Here is a 6,462-nt window from a genome sequence, read left to right as displayed (position 1 = left end):
CTCATTGAGTACACGGTAGCATGGCCGATGTGGATAGCAGTAAGGTTGTCCATTTCAGCAGCACACACATGGATGCAGATTTTCTTTGTTCTTTTTGTCTGTACATTTTTATTTATGTTCCACCACCAGGAAGAAAGGAAACACCCGAGTGACCAGTGACAAGCAGTGCCCTTCACATCAAAGGGCGTTGCTGCGTGATTAAACAGTGAAGGGGAGGGCAGGGATTAAGTCAAAATAGAGTTGAAGGGGGAAATAATGCACTCCACTCCCTCGGCACCCACCTCTCCCTGAACAGCAACAGGGAGTCGGTGGACAGCGCGTGCTCCTTCTCCAGAGACACTCGGGCTCTGACACAACCGTAGAAGAGGGGCAGGCCCTAACGACTCTCTTCACGGCCCGGGGATGCAGATTATTATCTGAACGGGGACGGTGGATTCGGAAAGTTGGGGATGCAATCTGGCCTTCTACGCTCATTGCTGAAAGTAAGGTGCAGCAGGAGGTGAAGGAGGCAAATGGCCTTCATGGTGAGAGTATTCGAGTACAGGAGCAGGGATGTCTTGCTGCGGTGGTATAGGGCATTGGTGAGACCACCCCTGGAGCATTGTGTGCAGGTTGTGTCTCCATATCTGAGGAAGGAAGTTCCTGGCTGCAGAGGGAGTGCAGTGAAGGTTTATCGGACTGATTCCTAGGATGGCAAGACTGATGAATGAAGAGAGACTGGATCAGTTAGGACATAATCCTATGGAATTTAGAATAACGAGGGGGATCTTATACGAGTTATAACATCCCAGACATTGTTAAAGCAGGAAGGATATTTCTGATGACTGGGGAGTCCACTCTTAAATTAAAATGAACTTCCCCCGAAAAGTAAAATTATAATGCTCCCTCAACTCCGTCCCCGTCAAGCACTCTTTGGACAGGCATCGAAATCCAGTTTAAGCTTCCTCTTCTTGTTTGAACTGAAAGTAAAGTTCCCTCGACACCACCTCCAATAGACTCTCTTGGAATAGGGGCAGCAAGGGGTTAAAGTGCAGAGTAAACGTTCCTCTACTCATTCGAACTCAAAGTAAACTAAGAACCAAAGTCCCCATCAACTCCGTCCCAATCATCCACTCCCAGCACAGGGGACTCGAGATTCACTGGTAAGATTCTCAGGATATGGACGAGACCATTTAAGAATGAGATGAGGAGAAATGTCTTCACCCAGAGAGTGGTGGAATTATCTATCACAGAAGAGGTTGAGGCCCAAACATTGAATGTATTCAAGAAGGAGTTAGATATATTTATATTCGATATATAAAAGGGATCAAAGGGTGTTAAATTGTATTGAATGTCAGCGCACGCTCAAAGGGCCCCAAAGGATCTTTTCACATCTGGTAGAAATTTTCCTGCACATCCACCCACCTCATCTACTGCGTCAATTGCACCCGATGTGGTCTCAGCTATATCATGGAGGCAGGAGGCCAACCCGCAGAACGTTTCACGGAACATCTCTGGGACACACTCACCAAGCAACCTCACCGCCCTGTGGCTGAACACTTCAACTACCCCCCCCCCCCCCCCCCCACCAGGGACATGCAAGTCCTGGGCCTCCTCCATCGCCAAATCCAAGTCACCCTTCACCCGAAGGAAGAACCCCTCATCTTCCGCGTTGGGGCCCTCCAACCGCACGGCATCAACATCACCAGTTTACAAATCTCCTCACCCCCCCACCCCACCCCACTTTACCCCAGGTCCAACCCTCCAACTCGGCACTGCCCTCTTGATCTCTCCTATCTGTCCATCTTCCTTCCCACCTATCCACTCCACCCTCCCCATTGACCTATCACTAACAACACCCACATGCTGATGGAACGTCATCCACCTATCACCTTCCCAGCTACCTTCCCCCCAGCCCCAGCCCCACTCCCCTATTTATCTCTCAGCCGCTTCCCCACCTCCATCTTCCTGATGAAGGGCTTATGCCTGAAACGTCGATTCTCCTGCTCTCGGATGCTAGCTGACCTGCTGTGCTTTTCCAGCACCTCGCTTTTCAACTCTGATCTTCCAGCATCTGCAGTCCTCGTTTTCCTTGAGAAGGGCTGAATGGCCTACTCATGCTAATTTTTTTTATGTTTCTTTGTTTAAAAAGTCAAATTGTTATTAAGCTTCACTGCTTTGGCATGCTTTTACGGTCATCTCTATTAATGACTCATTTAAATTCAAAATGAATAAAGAGACACTTACAAACCAAAATTCAAAGCCCCCCCCTTCTAACCTGCACATCAAATTTCTGAGAAAAATGATTCAGCAATGTGAGTTTGCCAAAAAAAAAACAAAACGTTTGGAAAATGCTCAATAAGTAATGAAAACCAAAGCTGATAACAAGGCCAAAGCTCACAATTTGTCCATGGAGACAAAATGTCAACATTGCTATCTCTCACTGGGAATTAGATGTTCACTCGCTCTTATGGAATCAAAAATAAACTCAATGATGTGAATCAGGCAGTGAACACTCTGGCAGAGAGGAAAAAAATCAGCAAGTGTGTTAGTTAATATGTTAAAGCAATACTATAAGCAGGAGGATAGGGGCAGCTTCACAGCGCCAGGGACCTGGGTTCAATTCCATCCTCAGGTGAGTGTCTGTGTGGAGTTTGCACGTTCTCCCTGTGTCTGTGTGGGTTTCCTCCCACAGTCCAAAGTTGTGCAGGTCAGGTGAATTGGTCATGCTAAGTTGCCTGTAGTGTTGGGTGGATTAGTCAGGAGTGAATGCAGGGTAGGGGAATGGGTCTGGGTGGGATGGTCTTTGGATGGTCACTGTGGGCTTGTTGGGCCGAATGGCCTGTTTGCATACTGTAGGGAATCTAATCTTTCAAAAACATTGTCAGGGCAGTAATATATTTTAAACTTCTTTGAGTAGGGAGGGAGATGTAAAAAGACAAAAATTTAGTCAGAAATGCGAAATACTTGTATGTGTAGTAATCAGATCCAATATTGCAGATATCCTTTAAACTTTAGATGGAATATTATCTCCCAGAAAACCATTGAATGACTCACCAAACCGATTACACACTGATAAATGGATTTGTTTAAATAAGCCACACCAAATGTTGACCGTACCTAATGTTCATGTAGGGGATGTCTCACCCATTAAATGACATTCTTAGTCTCAGCACAGAGACGTTAGCCGAAGTAAGCAAAGAGATAAAGTTCATTATTGAATGGAGTCTCAACAGCTGAAACTCACCTAATGTGATACTCTCAAAACGTAGAGAGGTTGTTGCAAAGTCAACATGGTGACGAAGGTGAATTTGTATCTTGTTCCATGATTGGGAGACCCTGTTGGGCTGGTCAGACAAACACAATTATTAACGTAAACTGGCTTTTCAAAGGGATATTGACATGTTCCTTCATGTTCCGTGATGCCCAGTTTGGGTTCCGCCAGCACCACTCCACTCCTGATCTCCTTCCAACCTTGGTTCAAACCTATGACATTCAATGGTTTTGCCATCACTGAATGCCCCAGTGTTCACATCCTCAGAGTTACCACCGACCAGAAACTCAACTGGGCTCACTGCATAAGCAACAATGGCTACAAGAGCAGGTCAGAGGCTGGGAATACTCTAGTGAGTTAATCCCCAAAGCCTGTCCACCACTGACAAGGCACATCAGCAGTGCGATGGAATACTCCCCACTTGCCCTGGATGGGGGCAGCTCCAACAACACTCAAGACGCTTGACACCATCCAGGACAAAGCACTTGATTGGCACCCACATCCACTCCCTCCACCACCAACACTCAGTAGCAGCAGTGTGTGCTATCTATAAGATGCACTGCAGCATTCACCAAAGATCTTCAAACAGCACCTTCCAAGTGCCCAACCACTTCCATCTAGAAGGACAAGGGCAGCAGATACATGGGAACATCATGACCAGTAAGTTCCCCTCCAAACCACACACCATCCTGACTTGGAAATATAGCATATTCCTTCATGGTCACACCGAGTCAAAACCTCAGCATTGCCTCCCTAATGGTATTGTGGACTATTTGGGAGAGGGGCTTACTGACAATCACAACAACTACAGCCATGGCAGAAGGATGCTGTAAGCATGATGGTTGATATGGCTAAGCTATAGGACCGGGGCCTTCGGGAAATGAAGATGTCAATGGAAACATTGGGTGGGAACATTTGGAAGGTCAGTCCTGATGGTCTCGACAGGGACAGCAAGCAAGAAAATAACATGGATGTTCAGTGGGGAGCCCTTGACTACCAGGCTGAGCCAATCATAGCCTGTGTCACCTTCCACCCCCATGGGTGTCATAAATCTGCAACAAAAATGGTGACGGTCACATCCGGAATAGGTGTCTGAGCATGTGGGATAGACTTGTAATCGACATCAGATGCTTCAAGGGACAGTTGCATCAATCAGGTACCTACACAATGCAGATTGAAGACGTCTGTGATTGTAGTGCTCTGCAGTGTCCAACAGCATGGGGCCCAAACCCTGGACCAAGCAATCATCATCATGTCGTTGGTCATTAGAGATTGGTCGTACACATGCTGCTGAATTGGAAGTGAGCACAGGAGACTTTAAAGATGCCATTTGTGAGGCTTAATTCGCAAAAAAGGCTACACAGGTATGACAGGCCAGACTGGAGATGAGGTGCCAATAGATGTGATCTGGCTGCAGTGAGAAAATGTTGACTTTTCTTTCCCTCTTTCTTCATTCAGAGGATGAGGGTGTCTCTGGCTAGGCCCAGCGTTTATTGCCCAGAGGGCAGTCGAGAGTCACCCACATTGCTGTGGGTCTGGAGTCACGTGTAGGCCAGACCACGTAAGGATGGCAGATTTCCTTCACTACTGGGCATTAGTGAACCAGATGGGGTTTTCCCCGCCAATCGACAATGGATTTATAGTAGGCATGAGGTTCTTAATTCCAGATGTTTGTTGGATTAAAATTCCACCATCTGCCACAGTAGGATTCGACCCTGAATCCTCAGGACGTTATCTGGATCAACAGACCAGCGAGAATACCGTGAGGCCATCGACACACTTGTCGCTGGGAAGGCAAAACCCTCCTGTCTGTTCCCAGACACGAATGCAGCTTTTTGTTTTTCTGTTGTTAAATAAACATTAACAAAGACGCCAGTATGTGATGCCTCTCACATTGAACAATGGCAGGATGTTACACTGTACTGGGCATTCGGGAAAGAATGGGAACTGCTGTAAACACGGTCTGATGCTCAGGATGGTTAACTTGTGCAGCTTGGTTTTTGTCACTGAAAATAGCAGGGCATTTGGAAATGTGATCTTATATTTGCAATATATGTGCCTCTGAAGTTCTAAGACACCCTTCCTCTGTAATATGGACATTTTTCAAGATGTCACCATCTATACCTTCTATATCTTCCCTGTTCTTCTCCACAGTAAACACTGATGCAAAATATTCTTTTAGTATCTCCCCCATAGTTTTACACATAGGCTATGTTGCTGATCTTTGAGGGGCCCTATTCTCTCCCTAGTTACCCTTTTGCCTTTATTGTATTTATAAAATCCCTTTGGATTCTCCTTAACCCTATTTGCCAAAGTTATCCCCTTTTTGCCCTCCTGATTTCCCTCTTATGTATATTCCTACTGCCTTTATACTCTTCTCAGGATTCACTTGATCTCTGCTGCCTGTACCTGACATATGATTTCAGAGGGGCAAAAGGGGCAACTTTTTCATAGAGAGGGTGGTGCGTGTATGGAATGAGCTGCCAGAGGAAGTGGTGGAGGCTGGTACAATTACAACATTTAAAAGGCATCTGGATGGGTATATGAATAGGAAGGGGTTGAGAGGGATATGGGCCATGTGCTGGCAGATGGGATGAGAGTAATTTAGGATTTCGGGTTGGCATGGACAAGTTGGACCGAAGGGTCTGGTTCCATGCTGTACATCTCTATGACTCGATGACGTGTTTATGTCTCATTCTGCTTTTACTGTGTGCCCTTTGAAAGGCAGCTCTTGGCTGATGGAGATTGGCTGGGTTTGTATATAGTGCCAGTACTGGGGATCCCAGGGAGTCCCAGCACTGCTGAGTACTTCCCCCATTGCTGATCACATGGGAGTGTGGGGACACTACAGAGACACGGTGCACACATAATGCGGCACGCTGCAGAAAACAGCATGAGAGAAAACATTAGAGCTCACAGAGGGAACATCTTCATGAAACACCTCAACAATGACATAACTGCTTTTTATACTCTTCCAGAGAATTCAACCCAATGTTCATTTCTTGTTCATCTGTATCCCTCTGCTCCCCACTTCCTCATGCATCTGTCCAGATGCACCTTAAATGAATCTACCATGGCTGCCTCTACTACCTCTGCTGGCAACGTGTTCCAGGCACCTACCACCCTCTGTGTAAAATACTTTCCACGTGTATCCCCCTGAAACTTTTCTCCTCTCACCTTGAACATGTGACCTCTCGTTATTGAACCCC

The sequence above is a fragment of the Chiloscyllium plagiosum genome, unplaced genomic scaffold, assembly GCF_037043375.1.
Source record: "Chiloscyllium plagiosum isolate Xiang-an unplaced genomic scaffold, Cpla_swu_hap1 HiC_scaffold_35, whole genome shotgun sequence".
Taxonomy (NCBI): Eukaryota; Metazoa; Chordata; class Chondrichthyes; order Orectolobiformes; family Hemiscylliidae; genus Chiloscyllium; species Chiloscyllium plagiosum.
The sequence above is the reverse complement of the archived record's forward strand: the minus strand, read 5'-3'. Positions refer to the sequence as shown.